Source organism: Bufo gargarizans, chromosome 3 (assembly GCF_014858855.1).
Source record: "Bufo gargarizans isolate SCDJY-AF-19 chromosome 3, ASM1485885v1, whole genome shotgun sequence".
Classification (NCBI taxonomy): domain Eukaryota; kingdom Metazoa; phylum Chordata; class Amphibia; order Anura; family Bufonidae; genus Bufo; species Bufo gargarizans.
Window position 1 is genome coordinate 154,247,430 of NC_058082.1, and position 17,797 is coordinate 154,265,226.

Consider the following 17,797-nt stretch of genomic DNA (forward strand, 5'->3'; position numbering starts at 1 on the left):
GAGATGACAAAGTGAAACCAAAACAAAGAACATCATGCAAGAGGTACAGAAGAACGTCTGCCAGACCTTTTCAGAGAGATGGCTGTGACAGTACCCCTCCCTCTACTAGTGGACTCCGGACACTCAGAGCCCACCTTCTCAGGATGGGACCTATGGAAAGCCCTGATGAAACGAGTGGCCTTGATGTCCGCCACTGGGACCCACATCCTCTCCTCAGGACCATAACCCTCCCAATGAACGAGGTACTGGAGAGAACCGCGGATAATGCAAGAATCCACAATCCTAGAGACCTGAAATTCAAGATTACCATCAACAACAATGGGAGGAGGAGGCAAAGAGGAGGGTACAGTGCATTGGACATAAGGTTTTAATAGTGACCTGTGAAAAAACATTATGGATCTTTCAAGTCTGAGGAAGATCAAGACGGAGGGCAAAGGGATTGATGACGGACAAGATCTTGTAAGGCCCAATAAACTTAGGACCCAACTTCCAGGAGGGAACCTTCAGTTTGATATTCTTTGTAGACAACCACACCAGATCACCCACATTCAGGTCTGGACCAGGCACACGTCTCTTATCCGCCACACGCTTATATCTCTCACTCATCCTCTTCAGATTACCCTGAATCTTTTGCCAACTAAATGACAAAGACGAGGAAAATCTCTCCTCATCAGGTAAACCAGAAGACCCCTCTCCAGAGAATGTCCCAAACTGCGGATGAAACCCATATGCACCAAAAAATTGTGACTTATCAGAGGACTCCTGGCGACGGTTATTTAAAGCAAACTCAGCAAGGGACAAAAAACCAATCCTCCTGATTCTCTGCCACAAATCAGTGCAGATATGTCTCCAGATTCTGATTGACGCGTTCGGTCTGACCATTCGACTGTGGGTGAAAAGCAGAAGAGAAAGACATCTGAACCCCCAAGCGAGAACAAAAGGCCTTCCAGAATCTGGAAACAAATTGTGTGCCCCTATCAGAAACGATGTCTGAAGGAATGCCATGCAATTTGACAATGTGATCAACAAATGCTTGCGCCAGCGTCTTAGCATTGGGTAACCCAAGAAAGTGAATGAAATGCGCTATCTTGCTAAAACGACCCACTACTACCAGAATCACAGTCTTCAACGAGAAATGAGGCAGGTCCGCAATGAAGTCCATGGACAGATGCATCCAAGGAAGGGAAGGAATGGGTAACGGGAGGAGAGAACCCGTTGGCCGTAAATGAGGGACCTTGGAACGAGCGCAGGTCTCGCAGGCTGCCACAAAACCCTCAACTGTCTTACAAAGAGCCGGCCACTAGAATCTCCAAGCAATGAGATCCACTGTGGCTCTACTCTCCGGGTGCCCAGCAAGGACAGTATCGTGGTGCTCCTTAAAAAACCTTGTGTCGTAAAGCGAGAGGCACAAACAACCTCCCAGGAGGACAAAGATCAGGAGCCTCTGCCTGGGCTGCCTGAACCTCTGCCTCCAAATCAGGATAAAGAGCAGAGACGACCACCCCTTCAGCCAAAATGGGACCCGGGTCTTCAAAGTTCTCCCCTCCCGGAAAACAACGTGACAGGGCATCAGCCTTTAAATTTTTAACCCCAGGGCGGAACGTGACAACAAAATTAAACCTAGAAAAGAATAAAGACCATCTGGCCTGTCTCGGGTTCAGGCGCTTGACCGATTCCAAGTAGGCCAGATTCTTATGGTCGGTAAACACGGTAATAGGGTGTCTGGCTCCCTCTAGCCAATGGCACCATTCCTCAAAAGCTAATTTGATGGCCAACAACTCCCTATCTCCCACATCGTAATTTCTCTCTGCAGAGAAGCGTTTTCTTGAGAAAAAGGCACACGGTCGCCATTTGGCAGGAGAGGAACCCTGATTTAAGACCGCACCCACACCAACCTCAGAAGCGTCCACCTCAACAATAAAAGGTAGAGAGACATCAGGTTGTACCAAAATGGGAGCGGAAGCAAAATTCTCTTTGATACTAGTAAAGGTTTTAAGCGCATCTACCGACCATGAAGAAAAATCTACCCCCTTTTTAATCATATCAGTGAGTGGCTTAACAACAGAGGAATAATTCAAAATGAACTTTCTGTAATAATTGGCAAAACCCAAAAACCGCATCAGCGCCTTCTGATTCTCTGGAAGCTCCCAATCAAGCACAGCGTGGACCTTCTCAGGTTTCATGCGAAAACCAGAAGCGGAGAGAAGAAAACCAAGAAATTGAATCTCCGGAGCCGCAAACACACATTTTTCCAGTTTAACGTACAATTTATTATCCCGCAGAATCAGCAAGACCTGACATAGGTGGTCCCGATGAGTCTTGAAATCAGGAGAAAAAATCAAAATGTCATCCAGGATACACCAATACAAATTTCCCCATTAAATGATAAAAAATGCTGTTCACAAAATGTTGGAAGACGGCCGGAGCTTTCATCAAACCAAAGGGCATAACCAAATTCTCGAAATGACCCTCAGGGGTATTGAAAGCCGTCTTACATTCGTCCCCTTCCCTGACCCTTACTAGGTTGTATGCACCTCTTAAATCCAACTTAGAAAAAACCTTAGCCCCAACAATCTGGTTAAACAGGTCCGGGATCAGAGGAAGCAGATATGGGTCACGAACCATGATACAGTTCAGCTCCCTGAAATCCAAACAAGGTCTTAAAGAACCATCTTTTTTCTTAACAAAGAAAAAACTGCGGCAAGGTGACTTCGAGGGTCGGATGTGTCCCTTTCACAGGCTCTCAGAGATATAAGTGCGCATAGCAACTCTTTCAGGTTGGGAGAGATTGTATAAACGTGATTTTGGCAGTTTGGCGTCTGGGATGAGATTAATAGGGTAGTCGTACTCCCGGTGCAGGGGCAACTCCTGAACACCACTCTCGGAAAACACATCCGAAAATTCAGAGAGAAAAGATGGCACAGTCTTGGTATAAATCTCTGAAAGAGACGCCGTGAGGCAATTCTCTCTGCAAAACTCACTCCAACCATTTATTTTCCTTGCTTGCCAATCAATGGTGGGGTTATGTTTAGTGAGTCAGGGTATCCCCAACACTAGAGGAGTAGGTAATCCGCTTAAGATGAAACATGACATATCCTCAACATGAGCGTCACCCACAGTCAAACGGATATTGTGAACTATGCCCTTTAACGATCTTTGAGAAAGTGGAGCGGAATCGATAGCAAAAACAGGTATATCCTTTTCCACAGTGCATACCTGGAAACCATGCGTTATTGCAAATTGATTATCAATGAGATTGACAGCTGCTCCACTATCTACAAAAATCTCACAAACAATATTCTTGCTGTCTTGCGCCACCCTGGCAGGTAGGAGAAAACGGGAACTACAAGTAAATGGCAAACCTTCAATTTCCGCATCAACTTTGCCAATAGTAGCAAATGGAAAGTTTTTAGAGGGTTTTTTTATTTTTGTTTTTCTTTTATTACCCTCAGAAAACTCCATGAATCTCCTAGAGGGGCAAACATTAGCCAAATGATTTATACGCCCACAACAGAAACAAACCCTCCTCTGAGAGCTGAATCCTCTACTATCAGAAGCAAGCAAACCCAGCTGCATGGCCTCCTCCTCAGAGGGGATTGAGAGAGACTGAGACCCCTACGCACTGAATGAGACAGCCCCACTGTCCTTGGACTGAATATGACAGGAAAGAGTAGTCTCCTCTCTCTCTCTAAAACGCCTGTCAATACGAACAGCTAGAGACATGGCAGATTCTAACGAGGCTGGTCTCTCATGAAAAGCAAATGCATCTTTCAATCTTTCCGAAAGACCATGGCAAAATTGACTTCGGAGTGCAGCATCATTCCAACCAGTATCAGCTGCCCATCTCTGAAACTCCGAACAATATATCTCTGCGGACTGTTTACCCTGGCATAAAAGATGCAGTTTAGATTCAGCCAGAGCAATACAATCCGGGTCATCATATATCTGTCCCAGGGCTACAAAAAATTAATCCACCAATCGGAGGGGCCGTGCCCCAACTGGCAGCGGAAAGGAGCGTTATCCCTGAGCAGTGAGATAATGATCCCCACCCTCTGCTCCTCATCACCCGAGGAATGGGGAAGTAGGCGAAAATGGAGTTTGCAAGCCTCTCTAAAGCGAACAAAATTCTCACTACCCCCGGAGAACGTATCCGGAAGCGAGATCTTAGGCTCGGAACAAACTCCATGAATGCAAGCAGAACCGGTCACCTGAAACTGAGACACAGTTTTACAGAGATCTGCTACCTCCAGTAAAAGACCTTGCATGCGGTCAATCACGGCTGAAACCAGATCCATGCTTAAAGGGAACCTGTCACCAGGATTTTGTGTATAGAGCTGAGGCCATGGGTTGCTAGATGGCCACTAGCACATCCGCAATACCCAGTCCCCGTAGCTCTGTGTGCTTTTACTGTGGAAAAAAAATGATTTGATACATATGCAAATTAACCTGAGATGATTCCTGTACGTGAGATGAGTCAGGGACAGGACTCATCTCAGGTTAATTTGCATATGTATCAAATCAGGTTTTTTACACAATAAAAGCACACAGAGCTATGGGGACTGGGTATTACGGATGTGCTAGCGGCCATCTAGCAACCCATGTGCTCGGCTCTATACACAAAATCCCAGTGACAGGTTCCCTTTAAGACGGTTATGGCGGTTTATAATGTCACGGATGGTGTTGCAGAAAGCTGGAACTTATAAATAAACATCCGACAGGCTTGATCCCAAACTAAGGATATATATAAACCCCTAGAGCTCTCCCTGACTGCTATGCCCATGCAAAGGTCTTTATGGTAGACGATTGCATGCTCTCGTACCTTATACTATGTGACACCTGAAAACCCTATAATAGTGAGGGGACACAACCACCGGCTCCCTGCACTTAATATGGACAGAGTCAGGGTCACCTACAATCAAGCCAGCAAGGAAACACAAATAAAGGAAACAGACTTATCTGAGGAATCGGGAGAAGCAGCCTCCAGCAGTGAACACAATCCATATAAACTGCAAAGTGAGGCAGTATGGGAGGGAATATAAAGGGAGACAATCAGTGCAAATAGGTGACAGCTGGGAGAAGGAAAGAGATGAGAAAGTGAAACCAAAACAAAGAACATCATACAACAGGTAGAGAAGAACGTCTGCCAGATCTTCTCACAGAGCTGGTGGTGACAACAAGTTAGGCTTATTGTTGGACTATCCCAAGCGGTTCAGTTCACCCCTCTTTGGGGGAATGTTACTTTACCGCAAGTTAGGCAGTTAGTGGACACTGAATATTGGGAAAAATGGGATACACTTAATTTTACAAGTTTTTCCCAAAGGACAGGTTAAACCATTAACCGAAATTCTTCCAGACACCATACTTGGATTTATCGATATATTTCGATATGAACAGCTATGACACGCTATATATCACACTAAAAATAAGAATTATTTAATTGTAGCACACAACACTTTTTTAGATTTCTGTTATGATACGACACTAAACACCCCCGCCATATTACATATTTATGCAAAGTTAAAATATGAATATACAAAGTTGATCACATTCAAAAGTGAAGTAAAATAGGAAAAAGACCTGCAAAGTAAAGAGCAGACCTCATGGGATATCGTTTACAGAAATATTAAAAAATCCAGTTTCCCTAGCCCATACGTGGATTCTTCTGAAAATAATACACCGTCTATACTATCCACCACTATTAATATCCACCATTTATAAAGACAAAGAATTAAAATATTATAAATGCCATAAGGATAGAGGTGATTATAAACACTTATTGTGGGAATGCCCGGGTATAAAAGATTATTGGATTAAAATATTTAGGAAATTGCAGAACAGCTCCCCTCTGAAATATGAAGCCTGTATTGAATATGTGATCCTTGGCAACCTCCCAGAGATTAATAAAAATAAAATGGAGCAACTACTCTGGTTTAGGGGTATAGCCCTTGCTAAGATTATAATTGTTAAGTATTGGGGTTCTATGAAATATCCATGCTTCCAGGAATGGACGGAGTACATGAACATAGTCTTACTCAGGAGTATGAACATAGTCTTACTCAGACAGCAGGGAAGAAATCAGTTTGTTTGCGGATATGGGGCAATTGGAAATGAGAAACAGGCAATACTTAGAACTATGACAGTGGTTCCGCGGAAATGGGGGTTTAAGGGAGGGATGGGAGGGTAAAGATAAGAGGGAAATTTAGTATGTGATGACATTATGTTGTATTATGTTATTTTATATGAACTCGGTAAGCTGTAGATCTGCCCCTTTGGAAAATAAAAGTTTCTAATAAAAATAAATATATATATATATATATATATATATATATATATAAAAGAAAAATTACGCAACTTAGATTCCGCCATCAAGACCCGATCTGGGTCATCATAAATGAATCCCAAGGCTTTAAAAAATGAATCCACCAACCGGAGGGCCAGAGAAACGGTTGGCAGAGAAAAGGCCAAGGACTGCGTGTCTCCTTTAAGCAGGGATATGATTATCCCTACTCTCTGATTCTCATCACCAGATGAAGACGGCCACATCCGAAAATAAAGCTTGCATGACTCTCTAAAGTGGATAAAGTCAGGCTCCCCATAAATTTGACTTCCTCCTATAGCACCTGATGCCAGAGCATTCTGACACCGTGCGACAGAATTACGCAAATCAGCAACCTCTAGGGATAATCCCTGCATGCGATCAACTAACGCATCAATTGACTCCATCTCAAAGCAGCTGAGAAATGGCAGTCTAGGTATTGGCAGGTTATAATATCACGCTGGGTAGGATACAAGATACAATAAACACACAGAAAACCACAAAACAAGCGTTTAGGCCAGAAGCTGGGGATAAAGGTCACCTCCTGACAATTCCCTACCAACTCTCCCTGGACTTCTGTGCCCACGTTTAAACCCTAAAGGTGGGAATCAACGTGCCCCCGTGCCTAAGGCTTAATATTCCCTAAAGTCCCTAAGATGGTGGAAAGGGGGAAAGAGGCAGCCTGCTTCCTCAGGACCTGGAGGAAGCAGGTGTCTCTCTAACTGCCTAGACAGAACATAAAAAGGAAACCAAAACCAACTTATCTTATAGATGAGCAGAAACAGCAAATCCACCTTTCCTCAGAGCAAGATAGAAGCTTTAACCCGCACAGGACACTGGGAAGGGGTGTGATTTAAACTCACACAAACGACCCCACCCAGTGCACCTGAAGGGAGGCGGATACAGCTCAACTCCAAACCCAAAACAAACAAAAAACTACACACGTGCTGCTAACCTGGCAGACATAACCTGAGCAGGGCATGACAAAATTGATATCCATTGACCGTGTAATCTACCTCCAGCCAGCCATACACTTACTTGTTCTTTTCTGTTTGCTAAATGCATAATTTTGGGGCCTGTAGTCCTCTGGCCTGCTGTAAAATTGATATCCAATGACCGTGTAATCTACCTCCAGCCACATACTTACTTGTTTTTTTCTGTCCACTGAATGCATAATTTTGGGGGCATGTAGTCCATTGTCCTGCTGAAAAATTTATATCCAATGACCGTGTAATCTACCTTCAGCCACATACTTACTTGTTCTTTTATGTCCGCTGAATGCATAATTTTTGTGGCCTGTAGTCTTCTGGCCTGCTGAAAAATTGATATCCAATGACCGTGTAATCTACCTCCAGCCACATTCTATTCTGTACGGTGAACGAATAATTGTTGGGGCCTCTGAGAAATTCAACACCAGTGACGAACCAAGTGTTATGGAATTTCAATTATTATCATTAGGGATTTTTTCAAGAGGGGGGGATTTCATTAGCCATGTTTTTAATCAAATTTTTCGTTCTTTTAAACATTTGTATTTGACCTGTATTTGTACTGGCCTGTAGTAAAATTGATATCCATTGACCGTGTAATATACCTCCGGCCACATAATCACTTGATCTTTTCTGTCCGGTGAATGCCTAATGTTTGGGGCCTGTAGTCCAGTGACCTATAGTAAAATTTTTATCCATTGCACCTCAAGCCGCCTAATCAAAATTTCTTTTATGTCAGGTGAATGCCTTATTTTTAAGTGCACATTTCAGAGAATTTCCCTTTAAGACGCATAAAAATGTCCCCTGATTAAGATACATATTTTTTGTTGGAATTTTTGTCATTGATCCCCCTCTAGTATGTCACTATCCATGTTGTGGGACCATTTGTGCACTTCTATTAAGTATTTGGTGGCTGAAAATATGAGCGGAAGGTTTTTCAGGTTCATCTGCCATTAAAGTTAATAGGGCCCGCCGCAAACTTGCGGCTCGTGAAGATTTGATCGCGTTCGCAAACCGTCCCGGATGATGTTCGTCCATAACTGTATGTCATTTTGATATAACTGTATTCAGGAATGTACAGGAGTAGGAGTGCAGGGCTGAAGAATAAATTGTCACCCTCTGCAGTCCTGGCAGAGCACCACCTGAGGCCACCGTCTCACTTTGCTTTATGAGTGGTGTGCCTCTGGTTGTTTGTCTTTAAACTCTTTGCTCCCCAATCTTCTTCTGCTCCAGGTGTACCCTATGTCTTGATGCTAGATAGCAACAGAATCATGTGCCAATTCCAACAGGGGAGTAGGCAGGGGTGAGTTATTACAGTCATGCTCAGTGGTCCCGAGTGGTCTGTTAGGTATAATAGACTATTAATCTGTGATCAGTGGGGGTCCTGGGGGGTGGATCCCTTACCCATAAGCACAGCAAAGGAGCTGCAGTGTTGACTCAAATGGACTAGACTGTTGTACATCCACATCTACACAAAATATAAGATACTGACTTTAAGGAGCTTGGGCAGGGGCGTGGCTTTAGGGGGTGCAGAGGTAGCAGTCGCTACCGGGCTTAGGAGCCTGAAGGAAGGGGGGCCCAAGCTGAAGTCCACCAGGGCCCATGAGCTTTTAGCTATGCCTCTGGGCTTGGGGCTTTAATGAGTGCTACTATTTCACTCTACTTATCGTGGGGGTTCACCTCCTAATTATCAGTAAAACAGTTGCAGTGATAGTTAAAGGGGTTGTTCGGGTTCAGAGCTGAACCCGGACATACCCTTATTTTGACCTAGGCAGCCCCCCTGATGCTAGCATCGGAGCATCTAATGCTCCGATGTGCTCCCTTGCCCTGCGCTAGATCGCACAGGGTGACGTCACTGGCTCTGATGGGCATCAGTGCCGGTGACGTCACCGGGGTTCCTGGCAGCCCCATAGAGAACCCCGGTACGTCACCGGATCTTCAAAAAATGCTCCCATGCTCATGTCAGGCGGGCTGCCGGGGTGAAAATGGGGATATGTCCGGGTTTAGCTCTGAACCCGGACAACCCCTTTAAGACTTATGCACACAAAAGAAAGAACTATCAAAATGAAGAATGACATGAGATGATACCTGGCAGGCTAGATACCATGATCACTAGGGTAGTTCTCCCAGGGTGTGGCTCATCAATTTTACTCTGGGTGTGCTGACCCCTGCGATTTCCTTAAATGCACAGCACAGCATAATTAGTTGTAGTGGGGGACCACATTCGCTCTTTTGTCTAATGAAAAAAATATATGTATGATTTCTTGAACTATTTCTTCTAGTTTTTAGCTGACAAGAAAATGGTGTTATATCTTACTAAATATTAATTATATTTTTATAAGGTATTTTTTTTTAAATCTCAAAACTACTGTATAGTTGTGAACATTTAAACGGTGCCTCAAGAGTTGGTGGTTTTCACTTCTCCCACCAGAACTTTAAATTTGACAGAGGAAGACACAGCTGGCAGACTAGGCATCGTTGCCAAGGCAACCAAATGTGCTGCAAGTGCTGTACAGTTGCCTTGGAAACCATGCCACCCGATCTGCGTCCCTCTCTCCAGCAACACTGGAAGTACCCTTTGAAACAAGAAGACACAATATCCCTTATATCCTATAATTATTAGGCTTATATTTAGTCAAATGACCAAAAAGCTCCACTCATGGGTATGCTTGTCACAAACTCTATGTATTATGTTGTCTTTTATGTTTTTCCATACTTGTGCTTTTTAAGGCATACGTCTTGAGACAATAGGGTTTAGTTAAAAGAAAAAAAACAATTGGTATGTCATTGTATGAGTCACCATAATTGGTCCCAAATACTTCAATTTTACCAATATGTCATTGGTTCTGGCAGATGCTATCAAAATCACGGCATGGAGGAGATGTCCTAAAATGAGACATCTAATTACAGCCCTTGAGGACATAGCTATACGCCTTTATATATCCATCTATCTATAATCTGTTCTCTTCCACCAGAGCTTGTTGTAGCTGTGTGACTGTGGCCATTGTCTACCAAATTGCAGATATATTCCTAAAGAACAGCCTATGCAATGAACACAATTTGCACTTCCCTATCCAAGGTTGCAATTCATCATAGGAGCATCCATAAAAACAAAGCATATAAATGAAGACACAAGGGACCAGTTTTAGCTGTCACAATATGGTGTTCTTTTCAGCTGCTCATCCACAGAATTGCACCTCCACCCTGCTGTGTTTACCCTCATGTATATTTCAGGCTTTCCTCCCTCCAGCTCAGTAAACACATATGAGGAGAATATATTTCAAGACACAAGGCTTATACAACTAAAGAACATTTCAGCCTAAAAATAATGTCTCGTTCTAGGTGAGCAATACAACTACAACTACACACTACATTAACCTTTCCCAATAAAGCCCCAGAATCCAACTGGCATCCAACTCAATAAAACTATGAAAACAGACAATGAATATCTAAAGATAAATCTCCTTCTGGTTATTCCTAGGACTGCCCGCCAAGTGGCAACAAAATCAATCTCTAGCTGTTGACCAAAGCTGCCCATTATTATATTTATGTTGAGCCATGCCAAAATCGTTGGAATCTACTGACAATCTAATGTATATGGTGCCTTCTGACTGTACTCGAATGGCAGATGTAGGCAAAAAGGATCTGGTAGCATGATGCTTAATGGTTAGCAGTGGTTGCAGTACTGGGTTCCTCTGAGTACTCCAATTTTCTCTCACACTGCAAAATAGAATAAACAAATCATGTAGATAATGTAGAGATAATTAAGATCATTGGGTAACTGAAGAGCATGGTTAGGTTGGTAGAAGATGAGACTTCTGATGATTAAACAGCATGGTGGAAAGCTTTGTAGACTAGGATAAGAGTTTTCAATTACTTATATTTCTGAAATAAAAGGGTAGCCAGTAAATTGAGTGACGTAAAACGAATAGAAGAGAAAACAGAGGCAAAGTAAAACTGCGGAACAGATTTTCATGATGGACTGAAGCAAAGGCAGTTTTTTTGGTGTTATACCAAACAATAGTGACTTGAGGCAAAAAATGGTTACGGCCTGGATTAGTTTTCTCAATATCAGTAGGCAGAGAGCCTAAGAGAGGAGAGGAGTTATAGTAGCAAGAATGGTGGTTGTAGTGAATATTTACTCTGTCGCTCCCCTGGGCCATGCACTTTTCTTCCTCTCAGGGCACACTCAGATCTTGAGGTTTTCATGCCAGATGGTGGTTTGGAGGGCCCTTGATAGTGATGGATTGGAGGTTCAAGGCAGAGTCCCTTGACAACAGAAGGTGTCAGTGCAGTGCAGCAGTGAAAGAAATAACAGCAGTACAATTCTTTACTGAACAATAAAGTTCAGGTATATTAATCACCATTCTCAGCATGCATAGACTGGCAGATCTTTCACAGTTATGCAGTCTCCACAGCTCTTACAGGGTACACAGCTACAGTAGTGGTTAACAGGCATGGTCATCATTTTGGAGCAATTATACTTAAATTGCAATTCTCTAATTTACTTGAATGAAATCATTCAGGAAACGGAAGGGGGGGTTAAATACTCAATGTTAGGTGAGGCAATGTCAAACATAGTGTTGCACCTTTCATAGATACATTTTTCCACAAATGTCCACTTCGGGATGTGGATATTTTCTTGGTGTGTCCAGGCACCAAAGTACTTTAATCTGCTAGACATGTGGATATGGAGGCTTAGTGGTCAGACAGCATTTCTCCGCAGGAATTCTTTTCACACCTCCTCCTTACGTCTGGCTTGCCTTTTTATGGATAGATTTCAGATTTCGATCTGTATCTATGTTTTTCTCTTGCCTCTGACTAATTTAATTATGAGCTAAGCTCAGCTAGCTCTGTTCTCATAAATGTCTAGGCTCTAACTGACTCTAGGCTGTTCTATCTATTCGTTCTAAGGAAGAGTACACACAGCCCCATATAGTGGGCTGGCAGTTGTGACCTGTACTCGACTTTTCATGAAAATGCATTAATACACACGAGTTCACATCTTTTATATCTGGTAAATCATCTTTTAAGCAGCTTAAAAACCCATTTGCCTTAGTAGTAGGATGCTGGAAGTAGTGAAGTAGAGATGAATATGAATTATTTTGTTATGGTGAATTTAACAATATCCCGTATGCCTATATGGCATAGGAGTAGGAGTTCCCGATGTTCCGCCTATAGATGCATATCATTGGTATCATTATACTATAGAGAATTAGAAGATTATTTTATGCAGTAAATTTAGTTAGTTGTACCAGCTACACTACAGTACAAGGGAAAAGAATCAAAGAAAGTTCTCATCTTGTTTCAATTTTCCCTATATAACACAGACAAATCAAAAGATAGTGGTTCCATTTTCAGCCTAAAAGAAAAGCTTGTGTGCCACGCCAAAAAAAAAAATGAAGAAAAATATTGGCTGGACATGAAATGAAATAAAATATTCAACTTTATAATACACTTACCCCTTAACTGGGACTTCCCCCATTAACAGTGACCTCCACAGCACCCTCCAGCTTAACAGAGACCTCCACAGTGACCTGCCCATTAACAGTGAACTCCACAGCATCCCGCTCCTTAACAATAACCTATGTCAAGATTGAAGGACCTGAGAGCTTATATTGGGCAATAAGGATCATGTGGCCATGTATATGGCAGTTAGGATATGAGTGAAGAACCTACAAGATCCTATTGGCTAATACTTTTTTGGGAATATCTAAAAAATTATATGCCTTAGAGAGTAGAGACCTTTATGAAACACTTTTTTTTTTTTTTAGGGACATTTTGGGACTTTCAGGCACCATGTAATACTCCATTCCAGCTATGGAGCCCCCATAGAGAAGGCAGGGGAGAATTGTCACCATCCCTGCCTTCCCTTTTGCTGTATATACAGTGCTGAACAAGTCATGTGACTTTCGCAGGCTTAGAGTCTGCACAAGTTGTTGGGCTTTAGCAGACACAGATCAGTTCTGCAGTTAGGCTGGTGCTTTGTAATTGGGGCTACTACTGTATGTCAGCCTCAATAACAGGAGAAATCAGCAATTAAAAAAATGTAGTGGTAAATGTCCTCCAAAAGGTCCAAAAAAATAACTCTCCCCTCATCAAGCCATTTACTATTGTAAAAAAAAATAGAAAATAAAATACATATCTTAGATATTGCCAAATCCGTAACAAACGCCTCTATAAAAATATCACATGACATAGCCCCATCGGGTAAACACCATAAGATAAAAAAAAATACAGTATTTGGTATTTTCATATCCGTAATGACCTTCTCTATAAAAATATCACATCATCTAACCCACCAGGTGAACACCATAAAAAAAAACTATGCCAGACTATCAGTGGTTTGGATACCTTACCTCCCAAAAACCTAATATCAAGCAGTCAAAATGTCTTATATACCCCAAAATGGTACCCATAAAAAAATCCACTCACAGGGCCCTTTAAGGTGTTGTAGCTCACGTACCAGGTTAGGAATGCCAGAGTGGTGTAATGTCTCTGTATGGTAGTGGTAATAGTGTCAACGGTGTCTCCTACCTGGGTACAGCTGGACTCCTTGATCACTTGCAATAAAATGAGTGTAGTGCTATTAGGAGTAATAGAGGAATTTGCAGCAGAAATTGAGATCCAGACTTTTGTAAAGTTCAAATTTGTCTTTACTAGTTGTAGCTTTCATCCAAGTGAGATACAGTATTAGTCTTTGGTTCAAGCAGGTATTGGCAATATGTGGCAGGAATATATCTTCTGCTCTATCATGTACCTGGAGCTTGCATGAAAAGCACGTCTGCTTGTTGCTCTAAACTATGGCAGGAATTTGGCTTCTGCGCTTTCTATCTTCTGCTGTCTTGGGGACTGACTAACTGAGGAGGATTATGGCTTCTCCTGGTCTCTGGACTTTGACTCACAGTTATTGTCTCAGGGTATGCTTCTTCCTGGAACTGGAGGTGGCTGCTTGCTTTGAGACAAGATCCTTGCTTTGGATCCCTATATCTGAGAGCTCCTACACATACACCCTCCTACACTAACTTAACTTCCTTCTCTCCCCATTAGGCAGGATGTGGGCACAGCCCACTTCTGCTCACAGAAGGGGGAGCTGAACTCGAATGTACTATTCCAGCTCAGAAACACTAAACTGTAACTAAGTCCCTGCTAACACATTGCTGCCACCTGCTGGTGTACATGGAAATTACAGCAATATACATTTAACAAGGCTTAGAATGCACATATGTCAGGAAATTATGTGAAATTACACAAGATGACAAAGTTAGTGCCCTAAACGCCCTCGGCTTATGTTTAGGAGGGAGAGGAACCAGATCTGGGGTACCCAAATAAGTATAAAGTGTTGCATATAACATATATTTTCTGCATGGGGTACACAGCAATAATAGAATTGCTGCCTTTTTCTACTTCCCAAAAAGCAAAATAAAAAGCAATCAAAAAGTTGTATGTACCCGGAAATAGAACCAATGATAATGGCAACTCATCCCACAAAATATAAGCCCTTCTACAGCTTTTTCAAGAGAAAAATGAAAAATGTATGGTTCTCAGAAAATAGAAGTACTGGTACTCAGAGACTGATCGAGAGAAACATGGCGCACATAAACTAATCCATCAAAATCGTTGCTGCAAATGCCAAAATGTGGTCTTTCCCTTCTGAACCTTGCAGACTACCTAAACAGCAATGTATGTCCACATTTATGGCATTTCCATACCTAGTAGAACCTGCCTAACTAATTTGAGTCTCAGAAAACACAAGCTAGGCCCAACATATTGACAGTCAAATGCCATATATGAGGAAAACTTTTAATTTGCATTTTGTATGGCACCCTGCTCATTATACCTGTGGCATCAAAATGCTCACTCCACTCCATAATACCTCAAGAGGTCACTTTTTCAGAGGTTACATTTATAATTTCACTCTACAGCCTCTACAGCTGGAGAAACTACATAAATCACCACACTGGTCTCAAAATGTGCATAGTACTCTTTTACTCTGAGCCCTCTGATACGTTCAGGCAAAAGATTAGGGCGACATGTAGGATATTTCTAAGACCAGGAAACACAGCAAGATAATAGGAGGGCTGACTTTTCACACTGGCACATGCTGGTCACAACACATTGGGCACAGGCGTGCACAACACCTGTAGGGTCAAAATGTTTACTACAACCCTTGGTAAATTCTGAGAAGGTGTGGTTTCTAAAATGGGGTTACTTCTTCTGAATTTCTGTCCTGCATGCCACGGCCGTGGCATGTAAGGGTGAGCTGAAATTATTCATTTGTTTGTGGTCGAAAAATTATGTAAAAAAACTTGGGGTGCTTTATCTCCTATTACCACCTGTGAGGATGAAAAATCTGTGGCTAAAGCAACATTTTAATGTGAAAAATTACATTTTCACAGCTGTTCCTAAATTCTTTGAAATTGGGATTAAAGCACTCACAACATCCCTTGATATATTCCTTGAGTGGTGTTGATTCCAAAATGGGGTCACATTTTTGGGGTTTCCACTGCAGGGTTCTCTTCAAATGTGACATAAAATCTGCTCTCCAAAAACCAAATAGCACTCCTTCACTTCTGAGCCCTGCAGTTTACGACCACATATGGATTGTTGCCGTATTCAGAACAAAATGAGTAACAAATTGTGAGGTGATTTTCTTCCTGTTACCTCATATGTAAATGAAAAAATTGGGGCTGAAGTGACATTTTATAAAAAAAAAAAAAAATATTATTTTTTTTATTTTACAGACAAGTGTAAATTCTATGAAATGCCTGTGGGTTCACAATACACGTCTCGATTTTTAATGTAGGGATACCTCAGGGTCTCTTAAAATACGACATAAAGACCAAAAAACATTCTAGCAAAATATGCCCTCTAAAAATCATATGGCACTCTCTCTTCTCAGTCCTGTTATGCACCCATACAACAGTTTCCGACCACATCTGGAGTGCCTCTGTAAACTGCAGAATCAGGGTAATAAATATTTAGGTTTTATTTGCTGTTAACCCTTGCTGTGTTAAAGGAAAATGGATAAAAAATGACAATCTTAAAAAAATATAACAATTTCACTCCATTTGGCTCCATTCAATTCTTGTGGTACGCTTAAAGGGTTAATTTGAGGGGTGTAGTTTCTAAAATGGGTTCATTTATGGGTGATTGCTATTATGTAAGCCCCTCAAAGACACTTCAAACTGAATTGCTCATTAAAAAAGTCAGTTTTAGAAAATTTTAAAAAAGATCCTAAAATTCTATGCCTTCTAACATCCTAAAAAATAAAACATTATATGACATTAAATAAATAATACCAACATAAAGTAGACATATGGTGAATGTTAATTAAAAACTATTTTGTGAGGTATTACCATCTAAAACATGTTGATCCAAATTTACCACTAACATGAAGAACAATGTGTCATAAAAAACTGAATTCCAAAATTATTACTACATACAGTGAGCCATGTCCGATTTGCAAAATTATTTGTGGTCAGGAAGAGGGGTGAATGACCCTGTCTGGAAGTGGTTAAGCTACCAATTTATACTTTTTAACTTTATTTTTAGTCTCCCTAGGAGATCTGAACATACAATTGTTACATTACTTATACAGTACCATCAACTGCAGTGGTTTACCATTGTAGTGTATGGTAAAATCTCTGTATTTCTATTTCTACTTTACTGTGGCACGCCTGGAAAGGCTCCCGACTACCATAGCAGCTGAACGACTCATGTAATCTTCACACCAGGGCAACTGTTTGGTACAGTAACTGGAATCAGCTAGCTCTCGGCAAATGACCTCTCAGATCCTATGGTCACCACTGACCCATGGCATCTCAGCACCCTGAGTGGGTGCCTTGTTTAAACACGTTTTTCTGTCCTGCAAAAAAAAAAGTAGAAAAGTATACATTTTGTTTTAAAAAAAATTGAGGTGAATGGGAGACAGATAAAAACGTAACACAATACGTTTTCATCTGTTAAATGTATCTGGTTTTTTTTTCAGATACCTTTCAAATCTTTATTTTAAAAAATAAAGGTTTCACAAAAACGTATAATTTTTGGGTTAAACAAAATGTACACAAACATATTGAAACGTATGCACATTAGTCAAATGTATACGCAGTGGCGTACATAGAGAAGTAAGGGTCCCATAGCAAGGATCAAGCCAGGCCCCCCACACAGGACAGAAGGGTTTCCGCCTAAACCCCTTTCAGTGACCCTTGGTACATTTTTTCCACTGCCTCATTTATAAAGTCCTGACCAAGTTTTCACCTCCAGTAGAAGTGGGGATGATCCCAACTGGGCCCCCTCTTGCCCTGGGCCCCATAGAAGTCGCATGGTCTGCCGCTATGGTAATTACTCCCTTGCATATACGTAAAAAAAAAAGGATAGATAACCACAAAATTGCATACATTTGTGTATGTTTTAATACTGTATGTCTAAATGTATACACATGACGCACAGCAAAAATGAGATTTGAATAGACCCTTAGGCTGGAAAGTAAGAG

At 41.7% G+C, this 17,797-nt stretch overlaps 1 non-coding gene across 1 annotated transcript; it reads left to right on the forward strand.

The window, feature by feature from the left end:
- The first annotated feature begins 9,386 nt into the window (after positions 1-9,386).
- LOC122933569 lies at positions 9,387-9,535 on the forward strand. The gene has a single exon (XR_006388517.1). It is a non-coding gene; the product is annotated as a U1 spliceosomal RNA (small nuclear RNA).
- Positions 9,536-17,797: the final 8,262 nt, after the last annotated feature.